The sequence below is a fragment of the Palaemon carinicauda genome, chromosome 24 (genome assembly GCF_036898095.1).
Source record: "Palaemon carinicauda isolate YSFRI2023 chromosome 24, ASM3689809v2, whole genome shotgun sequence".
In the NCBI taxonomy this organism is placed as follows: Eukaryota; Metazoa; Arthropoda; class Malacostraca; order Decapoda; family Palaemonidae; genus Palaemon; species Palaemon carinicauda.
In genome coordinates, this window is record NC_090748.1 from 90,920,861 (window position 1) to 90,933,307 (window position 12,447).

General features: G+C 31.2%; 1 protein-coding gene across 2 annotated transcripts in view; it reads right to left on the reverse strand.

Moving 5' to 3' along the window:
* LOC137618214 (uncharacterized) overlaps positions 1–11,936 on the reverse strand; it is a 46,579-nt gene extending 34,643 nt beyond the window's left edge. Inside the window, exons 1-2 of one of the 2 annotated variants that reach the window (XM_068348331.1) lie at positions 11,861–11,936; positions 11,355–11,437 (exon numbers count right to left, since the gene is read on the reverse strand). The gene's annotated coding sequence lies outside the window, so the exon portion shown is untranslated. Of the gene's footprint in view, positions 1–2,576; positions 2,736–11,354; positions 11,438–11,860 lie in introns of those variants that run through there. The other variant, XM_068348330.1, reaches the window with a different exon arrangement.
* Positions 11,937–12,447: the final 511 nt, after the last annotated feature.

Consider the following 12,447-nt stretch of genomic DNA (forward strand, 5'->3'; position numbering starts at 1 on the left):
CTGTTTTCCGGAGGCTAAACTGATTAGTTTAGCTTTTCAATCTCGTGAAATTAAAGTTCTCTTAATGGACCGTAATGTTAATTTTCCTTTTTTTTTATAGACTGTAGATTTCTTAGCTCCAAAAGTTATTGTTATTTTGTGTCAGAAAGAAGGGGAGCTTTTAGTACTTGTTTGAGAATTGGTAATGTTACTCCACTATGTAAATGTGTTTGTTGTAGCTCAAGTCCAACTGATTACCGCCCAATTTTCATAACTCCCATATTATCTAAGTCTTTGAACGTGTTTTGGCAAAGCGTCTAAGTAGGTTTGCTTAAGGTAATCATCTGTTCCCTAGTTTACAATTTTGCTTTCGTAAAGGCCTTGGTGCATGTGATGCCCTTCTTACAATTTACAATGTTGTACAGAAATCCCTTGAGTGTGGTCGGGAAGTTTGTATGATTGGCCTCGATGTTAGTGCTACCTTTGACTGTGTTAATCCCAAGGCCCTTTTGAGATGTGGTTGATAGGCACCATAGTGAATATAGGAAGGTGATATCTGGTGTCCCTCAGGGTAGTGTTCTTGGTCCATTACTTTTCGTTGTATATACACATAGCATGTGGTTTGGCCTAGAAAACATAGTCTTTGCATGTGCAGATGATGCTACTCTCTTTGCATCAGTTCCTTCTCTAGAATGTAGATCTGGGGTTGCTGAATCCCTTAATAGAGATCTAGCAAAAATTAGTGCATTGTGCAAAGTATGAGGTGAAGTTGAATGTAACAAAACACAAAGTATGATTGAAAAGTAGGTTAAGAACAGATCTTAGGTCTGTGTATACTTCAATTGCACAAAAAAATGGCTTATTGAGAGAGTCTTGTAAGATTTTCATTGATAAATCTATTCTGCAGAAGTGCTTTAATTCTTTCATTCTACCTTGTTTCGAGTATTGTTCTTCTGTCTGGTCTTCAGCTGTTGTTTCTCATCTTAATTTGTTGGACAGGAACTTACTGTCCATTATATTTATTCCTGATCTAGACATTAATCTCTGGCACTGTCGTTCAATTAGTTCATTATGCATGTTGCATAAGATTTTTCATAATTTTGACCATTCTTTACATTCAGATCTTCCCGGACAGTTCCATCCTGTTCGTAATGCTAGGCATGCAGTTAATTCTAGCAGTCAGCCCTCCTCCATGATGAGGCTCAATACTACAAAGTACTCTAGAAGTTTTATTCCAGCTGTGACCAAATTGTGGAATGACCTTCCTAATCGGGTAGTTGAATCGGTAGAACTTCAAAAATTTTAACTTGCAGCAAATGTATTTTTTTTCTAACAGGCTGACACAAGTTTATATATATATATATATATATATATATATATATATATATATATATATACATATACACAGTATATATATATATATATATATATATATATATATATATATATATATATATATATATATATATATATATATATATATATATATATATATATATATATATATATATATACACAGTATATATATATATATATATATATATATATATATATATATATATATATATGTATATATATTTAGTTTATACAGTATATGATGGATCTGTTATAATGTTACTGTTCTTAAAATATTTTATTTTAATTGTTCATTACTTATGTAGTTTATTTATTTCCTTTTCTCGCTGAGCTATTTTTCCTTATACCATCCTGCTTTTCCTACTATGGTTGTAGCTTGGCTAATAATAATAATAATAATAATAATCATTATTATTAATAGTAATAATTTGTTCTTTTCTTATTCTATTCATTCGAAGGATCCTCAGGAGAGTCGCAGTTCCATGCTAAACGAGTTATTATTATTAATCGCTAAGCTACAACCCTAGTAGGAAAAGCAGGATGTAATAAGCCCAGGGGCTCCAACAAGGAAAATAGCCCTCTGAGGAAAGGGAACAAGGAAAAATAAAAATTTATCAAGAATAGTAACATTGAAATAAATATCTTCTATATAAACTATAAAAACTAACAAAACAAGCGGAAGATAAACAAGACAGAACAGCGTGCCCAAGTGTACTCTCTAGCAATTCGGTTGATAAAGTTTAACGTTTTATCATGGCTAAAGTTTTTAAACTAGTAGGCTACGGCGACTTTCAATTTGAATATAATAGACTTTCAATTTGAATATATTAGTGTTTAATTTCTACAAATGATAAACTGGCCTACGATATTGTGAACGATGTTATAGATTTAAAACAATACGCTTGATTGATTCCCTTTAGGAGTGGGTTATTCCTCCAAGCTAGGATATAAGATTCCTCTCTCTCTCTCTCTCTCTCTCTCTCTCTCTCTCTCTCTCTCTCTCTCTCTCTCTCTCTCTCTCTCTCTCTCTCTCTCTCATACATGGAAGTCTAACATGCGTAAGTATAAATATTCGACTTAACCATTTGTCCATAACGTTTCTGTTCGCCCGATACGTATGGGCTGACGCGGCAACCCGATTTGTGTGGGAACTTAGTGACGATAGACTCACATACGTATGTGCACTCCACAAACACTACGCACAAGGCTGAAATTACGTCGATTGCTGTAGAAACACTGACCTACTTCCGGAAGAACTGTGATGTTATTCTCTTCTTGTGATTTATTTGGCTATTCGAGCTTTAAACAGACAAAATACAAAGAAAACTAGTAACGATCTTTGGTAACGTGTATCCCCTCACGGTTGGCGTGTTTGAATGACCAGAGACTGCCTCTCCAAACGTTTGGTCGTATTCCCATACGAAGTGCTTGGTTGTTTTATGTATAATTAGGCTTAATTTTCTATATAATACTTATTATTCATTACTGTATTATGAGATTATAGTAAAATAACATCATTTTTTCATTGCCTTAATACCTTCTTAAATTTTACTACATGGCAACTCGTAGTTCCACCAATCGTATATTCGCTCTATACGTTTTAGTATTTACTCGGTGAACGAACACGGATGGCATCGACCAGCCCACCTCTATGCCATTCTGGACAATGAAAAACTTAGTTTCATTACAGTTGATTCTCATTTTTAGATTTAATGTAGTACAAATATTTACCCTAGGTGTTGAAAATATGCATCATCATCATAACGCAAACGCCCAATATGATGTTATTCTCGGAATCATCAAAATTTTAGTCTGAAACACTTATCGGAAGTTTCGTCACTGAAATTGATAAGATAAACAGAATAACGCCCCATGCCACGTCCACCATAGCCGTAAGATGGTTATTATCTATTGTACAGCCCTGGGTAACTCTATCTAATGTTATACTTATTACTATGAATCAGCACAGCTGACCTGTGATAAGAACAGTGTTCAGTTGTGATAAGAACAGTGTTCAGTTGTTCACCCAAGGAAGAATATCTCGACTGCGCATATTGCAGTTTAGCTCTAGCCACTATTTGAGTGTAATTACTTTTTTCTATGGGCAGGGAGATTCAAGTTTTAACAATTACAAACATAGACAGAGTATTATTAGGGAATCTAAGAGAATTGTAATTGTGAACTAAGGTCAGCACGAGGCTATAATTCTAGAAGTTTTATTCCAGCTGTTACCAAGTTGTGGAATGATCTTCCTAATCGGGTAGTTGAATCAGTAGAACTTCAAAAGTTCAAAGTTGGAGCAAATGTTTTTATGGTGACCAGGCTGACATGAGTCAAAAATTGTTTATATATGACATATCTGTTTTTGACGTTGTTAATAGTTTATATAGGACATATCTGTTTTGACGCTGTTACTGTTTTTAGAATGATATATTGTTAATTTATTCTCATCATTTATTTATTTCCTTATTTCCTTTCCTCACTGGGCTATTTTTCCCTGTTGGAGCCCTTGGGCTTATAGCATCTTGCTTTTCCAACTAGGTTTGTAGCTTGGATAGTAATAATAATAATAATAATAATACGTAAATCATTTCAGTTAAAATTTAATGCAAAAATTTTTAAATAAATGAGGAAGGATATTGATGTTCATCAGTTTTTAATATGCTGTAGCCAACATTCATGTTACGACGGAAAATCATAATGTCATTATTATGAATAGAATTATTTTCTAAAGAAATTAACATACGGGTTTAGGACATCGTATCATAATCCTATCAGTATATTATAACTATTCTGTTTTTAGGGTGACTAGGAGCTCGTAGATAAAGATTAAATCCTGCTAGATGTAAATGTTTATATATTTAGTTTTGATACGAATTATTATTATTATTATTATTATTATTATTATTATTATTATTATTATTATTACTACATGCTAAAATACAACCCTAGTGGTTTTCGAAAAGCAATATGCTATAAGCCCAGGGGCTCCAACAGGGAAAATAGCCCAGTGAGGAAAGGAACCATGGAAAAAAAGAGGATTAATTAACAATTGAAATAAAACATATGAGAACAGTAATAACAATTAAAATAAAACATATGAGAACAGTAATAACAATTAAAATAAAACATGAGAACAGTAATAACAATTAAAATAAATATTTCACATATAAAGTATAAAAACATCAACAAAATAAGAGGAAGAGAAATAAGATAGAATAGTGTAACCTCAAGCAAGAGAACTCATAAGTGTTGATTACTTGGGGGGGGTGTCTGTTATTTTTCACAGTTATGCGAATATAAACCACTTCACTTATATATGAGTATATTATTTGAAATATATCAAGTATTTACATTAATGTTAAATCAGAGTTCCAATGCAAAATAATGTAAGAACAAAATTCGTGTGAGTTTTTAACAATCATAATTCTTTTGCTGGAGGGTACACTCACGCACACTATTCTATCCTATTTTTTAACTTTTTTTTAAGTTTTTATACTTTATATGGGAAAGATTTATTCTAATGTTACTTTTTTTTAGGATTTTTTTTTTAATAGTTTAATTTGTTTCCTTTCCTCACTGGACTTTTAGCATCCTGCTTTTCCAACTAGGGTTGTAGCTTAGCTAATAATAATGATGATGATAATGATTTTAATTGTTTATTACTTTGTTTACTTTCCTCACTGGATTTTTAGCATCCTGCTTTTCCAACTAGGGTTGTAGCTTAGCTAATAATAATGATGATGATAATGATTTTAATTGTTTATTACTTTGTTTACTTTCCTCACTGGACTTTTAGCATCCTGCTTTCCCAACTAGGGTTGTAGCTTAGCTAATAATAATAATGATGATGATTTTAATAGTTTATTACTTTGTTTACTTTCCTCACTGGACTTTTAGCATCATGCTTTTCCAACTAGGGTTGTAGCTTAGCTGATAATAATAATGATGATGATTTTAATTGTTTATTACTTTGTTTACTTTCCTCACTGGACTTTTAGCATCCTGCTTTTCCAACTAGGGTTGTAGCTTAGCTAATAATAATAATAATAATAATAATAATAATAATAATAATAATAATGATTTTAATAATTTATTACTTTGTTTACTTTCCTCACTGGACCTTTGGCATCCTGCTTTTCCAACTAGGGTTGTAGCTTAGCTAATAATAATAATAATAATAATGATGATGATTTTAATAGTTTATTACTTTGTTTACTTTCCTCACTGGACTTTTAGCATCCTGTTTTTCCAACTAGGGTTGTAGCTTAGCTAATAATAATAATAATGATGATGATTTTAATAGTCTTTTACTTTGTTTACTTTCCTCACTGGAATTTTAGCATCCTGCTTCTCCAACTAGGGTTATAGCTTAGATAATAATAATAATAATAATAATTTGTAACCCCGTTATCGTTATCATTAGTGTTTAACTAAATTTACTGTGTACATTTTGGAAAGATGATAAATCGTGTTATTATTATCTTCTTGTTGCAGCTAAGTTACACTTTATAATAAATTCCGTATATATATATATATATATATATATATATATATATATATATATATATATATATATATATATAAATATTCGGAATTAACTTCATCAGAAAGAAACCGAAGACGTAACTGGCGTATGAATAGCAGGCGACTGACATAAATTACTAAAACCAAAAGAGCGCAGTTACTCGTGTTTATTTTAGCCATATTTCCATAGAAAATGGATACAGGAACAAGAAAGAAAAAATAAATAAATAAAGCTGGTGTCGATAAAAAATCAGATACGTAGATATAACATATTTGTGGGCTAGTCTGTAAATTATTTAATTTTTTTTACGTTATTTTTTAATTCCAGTAAAATGAAATATCATTGAAAGGATTAATGGGGTAAAATTATTTAGATATTTAGGAACTATGATCTCTATGCTGGGTCTTTAGAATTGGAGTTTAATGACAGATTGAGCAAATCAAATCAGACATTAACTAGGTTAAGTAGAATTTGGTAATCGAATCGCTTGAAATTACATATAAATGTCAGGCTATATATGAGTTTAGTGAGATCAGTGTTACTGGTATGGACATGAGTCATGGTATGACATTGAAGCAATATCCCACAGATTATGTATATTTGAGAACAAAGCCCCTCAGAAGAATATTGGGAGTTAAATGACAGGACAGGATTAGAAATTAAACTATATGAGAGATTACTCGAGTGCCATATTTGGATGAGATCATGATGAGGGGTAGATGGAGGTGGTTTGGCCATGCTCTTAGCACTCCTTAAGAGAGATAAGTTCACCAAACATTTAACTGGGCTCCACAAGGCACTAAAAGAGTTGGATGACCCAGGCTTACATAGCTGAGGACTATGAAGCGTCAAGCGGTAGACGCCGAATGGATAGGTATTGATTTAAAAGCTCAAGGTAGAGACGACAGGCAAATTCTAACAGAGGCCCTTTGCGTCTATATTTTTTTTTAATCCAAACACGCAGGAGGACCCTGTTCAATACAAGAATTACACATTCTTAGTTATTTTGCATAATAGACTACACAACTGGTGTTTATTGTCAAATCCGTGCTATCGAAACATTTGGAGAACAAGGAAGTCTTCAGTTTCTCGTATATATATATATATATATATATATATATATATATATATATATATATATATATATATATATATATATATATATATATACTGTATATATATATATATATATATATATATATATATATATATATATATATATATATATATATATATATATACTGTATATATATATATATATATATATATATATATATATATATATATATATATATATATCGAATTTGAACTGCTTTGTTACTAACAGATTGTATCTTTACGTAGCCACAATTTATGACATCCTTAGTATCCAAGGTTCGTATTTTCTGCTAAGCTTTTCAGTTCCAAATCGTAAGCTTTGCAATTTCATGATTTCACTATATCATGATCACCAGGTTTGTTCAACTTACTGCAGTTTATACATTTTGTTGTGAATTATAATCCTTGGTGGCGTGATTTCTTGAATATTTCCCGCACGCTATAACAGTCTCAAACTTGCAATCTCTTTCAAAATGTCTATACCTTTGTTAGTGTTAGTAGGTGATCACACGCTACCTATCACGTTTGTTATTAGGTTGCCAGTCACTACGGCCCCAGTCACTTCGGCCTCTGACCCTAGTCACTACGGCCACAACATGAGTCACTACGTCACCCACCCCTAGTCACTTCGGCCGTTATTAGAAAGAGTATTTTTTAATGAAAATTGGTATTCATTGGTGTCCTTGCATTAATATAAGATAAAAGAATAAATATATATATTTATATATATATATATATATATATATATATATATATATATATATATATATATATTTCATTATAAAACATGTTGATAGAAAGAAAAATATATTTCATTAAAAGAAAATACCAATACAATCAGATTGTATGGTTCATACAAACTGTACAAATTGTACCCTTGCTACACAAATAAGGGAATCTGATATACAGTATACATATATTTAGATTTAAAACTCATGATCTAAAATCTAATATATAGTATGTTTAAAACTTAAGATATAATACATAAAACAACATTTATTTGGAAGATCCATTTATATATAACTTAGAACATGCTTTTAAGAGGTGATTGGTGGTAAGAACTTTGTCACCATTTTCATGAAAAGCCTTCCGAACTAAAGGATCGCATTTCTTCTCTTCTATATTTTGTTCCGTGGCCACTTTCCTCTTGGTAAGGGTAGAAGAGACTTTAGTTATGGTAAGCAGCTCTTCTAGGAGAAGGACACTCCAAAATTAAACCATTGTTCTCTAGTCTTGGGTCGTGCCATAGCCTCTGTACCATGGTCTTCCACTGTCTTGGGTTAGAGTTTTCTTGCTTGAGGGTACACTCGGGCACACACTTATATCTTATTTCTCTTCCTCTTGTTTTGTTAAAGTTTTAATAGTTTATATAGGAGATATTCATTTTTATGCTGTTTCTCTTCTTAAAATATTTAATTTTCCTTTATTCCTTTCCTCACTGGGCTATTTTCCCTGTTGGAGCCCTTAGGCTTACAACAGCTTTCTTTTCCAACTAGGGTTGTAGCTTAGCAAATAATAATAATAATAATAATAATAATAATAATATGACCTAGGCAACGATTCTTTTGAATCAAAACATTCAATATTCCATCTTCATCCTTCTATACATTGTTCATCATTATTTTATGTTTCAGTTTCCTAATTTTCTTCATCTAGGTACTGGCAACCATGATTTGAATTGTGTTTATTTATTGCTACATCTCTGATCTTTGCAAGAGCAAAGTTTACATTATTTCCATTTGAAGTTGACCTTGTATTAAGAATTTGTATATCATCGAGTGCATGTTCAACCTCATGTTTTCCTATCAGTGATTGTAGATGATGCTTCAGTTTATTTGATTTCTGGTAGGTTTTTCGGTGTTGTTTTGGTATGCGATCTCAAAGTCGTGGTTTTGTTTTGGTATGCGACCTCACTTCACTTCACGGCGAAGCAAGAACCATTAGATTTTTCTATGTATATACTATACATATATATATTATATTATGTATATAATATATATATATATATATATATATATATATATATATATATATATATATATACTGTATATATATGTGTGTGTATATATATATATATGTATACCGGGAATAATTATCTAAGAAATAATAATCAATCATTTAAGTTAGCGTGCGCAGCTCAACATTACCGCTTGCCAGTGCATACGGAACTTGATGTTTTTATTTTTTTCGCGAGCGAAGCGAGCTCACAGCGAAGACAAGAACCATTAAATTTTCTATTATTCTTATTTTTTTTACCTATTAAAGTATTAAGATCATATACTAAGAAAAAGAATAATTTCTGAAATCACGCCATAAATGAGATCGCATACCAAAACAGCATCGGTTTTTCCTTTATCTTTGTCAGCATGTCATTTTTTTCATTGTGAGAGCCATCAGTGTTTGAAGCGTTAACTTAATTGATTCCATATTGTTCGCCCGAGTATCCACCGTCTCAGAAAGATCATATGCTTTCGGTTAGTAGTCTGGGTGGAATTTGCTGCATCAGCAGTAAGCACAGCGAGAGGTTTTTCCAATTCAGCGATTCTCCCTTCATGTCCACCTTTTTTTTTTTTTTTTTTTTTTTTATTATACAATGCCTGGCCCTTACAGCAGGCACGGGCTCTTGCACACTTGCAGCCCGTAGTTGTTCACATATAGTGAGGTCAATCATCTTAAGCAGTCTCCATTTTCGACATATTCGGCATGGATATTAGGTCTTCATCTACACGGGGCAAAACCATTTGATTTTCTTTAAGGGGACTGTTTTGAAAACACTTTTTTTTTTATCAAATTCAAAATGATTGGGTATGCCATCTATACCTGTTAAAGAGTTTTTCCCACAAGTTACAAACCAATTTCCCCGCCCCCCTTTTTTTAGTGAATATTTTCCGTTTTGAAATTACGAAAATAAAAGATAAAAACAATCACAAATAAATTCTCTACTGAAATCCTTACAAGAAATTGAGGTGTAACAAAAATAAGTCACTGATTTTCAGTTCACTGCAAATTTGGGAAAAAATTACCCATGACATATGCTAAAAAGTTATTTAGAAAAATAAAGACACAAAATCCCAAATTTCTAGTAAAGATTTTAAGATAAAATGAAAGAAATCGGACAGTAGATAGGGAAGGAGATAGACTTTGAAGTGCAACAATTTGAGGAAAACTTACTTTTGAGATATTGGCCGTCAAAGTTTGAGTGAAAAGAAAAATTAATTGAAAATCAATATAAAGCATTATAAGTACTCGAAATATCTTTTGGATACTTGGGGGTACTTTTATGGTACCTGGTCCCCTCACTTATTATATATGAGTAATATTATCCCCTCAAAAGGAAGGGGGGGGGGGGCGTATCGTGAGTCACCACCTCGCTCAATGTAGGCAGGTTTTTAAAAGTACAAGTGATGTTTTTCCTTAAGGAGATTTAGTAATTCCCTAGGGATATTTAGTAATTTCTTAGGAAGATTTAGTAATTCCTTAGGGATATTTAGTAATTTCTTAGGAAGATTTAGTAATTCCTTAGGGATATTTAGTAATTTCTTAGGAAGATTTAGTAATTCCTTAGGGATATTTAGTAATTTCTTAGGGATATTTAGTAATTCCCTAGAGATATTTAGTAATTTCTTAGGGATATTTAGTAATTCCTTAGGGATATTTAGTAATTCCTTAGGGATATTTAGTAATTTCTTAGGAAGATTTAGTAATTACTTAGGGATATTTAGTAATTTCTTAGGAAGATTTAGTAATTCCTTAGGGATATTTTGTAATTCCTTAGGGATATTTTGTAATTCCTTAGGAAGATTTAGTAATTTCTTAGGAAGATTTAGTAATTCCTTAGGGATATTTAGTAATTTCTTAGGGATATTTAGTAATTCCTTAGGGATATTTTGTAATTCCTTAGGGATATTTTGTAATTCCTTAGGAAGATTTAGTAATTCCTTAGGGATATTTAGTAATTCCTTAGGGATATTTAGTAATTTCTTAAGGATATTTAGTAATTCCTTAGGGATATTTAGTAATTTCTTAGGAAGATTTAGTAATTCCCTAGAGATATTTAGTAATTTCTTAGGGATATTTAGTAATTCCTTGGGGATATTTAGTAATTTCTTAGGGATATTTAGTAATTCCTTAGGGATATTTAGTAATTTCTTAGGGATATTTAGTAATTCCTTAGGGATATTTAGTAATTTCTTAGGGATATTTAGTAATTCCTTAGGAAGATTTAGTAATTCCTTAGGGATATTAAGTAATTTCTTAGGAAGATTTAGTAATTCCTTAAGGATATTTAGTAATTTCTTAGGGAGATCCAGTTATTTCTTAGACTTTGATATTAAAAGGCCCCAGCCTTATATCCAGGAACACCCTCCTCTTCCTCCTGGTCAGGATCCCTTACCTGTTTTCTTGTTTTCTTTGATTCTATTTTACTTTTCCTACTCGGCTTCAGTGTCTCCTTCTCTTGTTCTGCCACTGCTTTTCCTGTAAATAGAAATAAAATAATCAATACCCATAGAAGTACAGTATTATAAATTATCATAAAAATTTAACGTGTAAAGAAATTATATGAAAATATCAAAGCCATAAGACAAATAAGATGTATATATATATATATATATATATATATATATATATATATATATATATATATATATATATATATATATATATATATATATATATATATATATATATATATATATACACACACACACACACACACACATATATATATATATATATATACATATACATATATATATATATATATATATATATATATGTATATATATATTACATATATATTACATATATATATATATATATATATATATATATTACATACATATATATATATATATATATATGTGTGTGTGTGTGTGTGTATGTGTAAGTATATATTACCTGGAGGTGATCCAATTATGTCTGGGACTAAGGAGCTTTCCTCATAACCATCTTCTTCTACGCTATAGCCCACGTCTTCATCTGTAAGTAAAGACGCAAATCCAGATTGTCCTCCAACTCATACCAAGGATCGGGCCTCTCCCTTCCCTAAGGCCTCCGCACTCACATCTGTTACGCCTCTATAACTAGGTTTGTCACCATAACATTAATATTTTCTTTTTCACCTAATTTCAAGTTCTTTATACATTCATGACCATCTTTCTTTAGGGCACTCATCTCCTACCTTCATTTCGATCCTTTTTTCTTTGGCATCTTGATAAGATAAAATAACCGAGAACAAAAAAACACTAATAAGATAAAATAACCGAGAACAAAAAACACTACCGAGAACAAAAAAACACTAATAAGATAAAATAACCGAGAACAAAAAAAAAAAAAAAATACACTAGATGGCAACTTTCACGAGGTAAACAAATACACACATCCTTAGGACGAGTGTCTTCGCTTCTTCGGGTTACTCTATCTCTGTTGGAAGTTTGGAACTTTCTTGAAGCTTGGTGAACCGTGGAAGTTGTACGAATGTCATT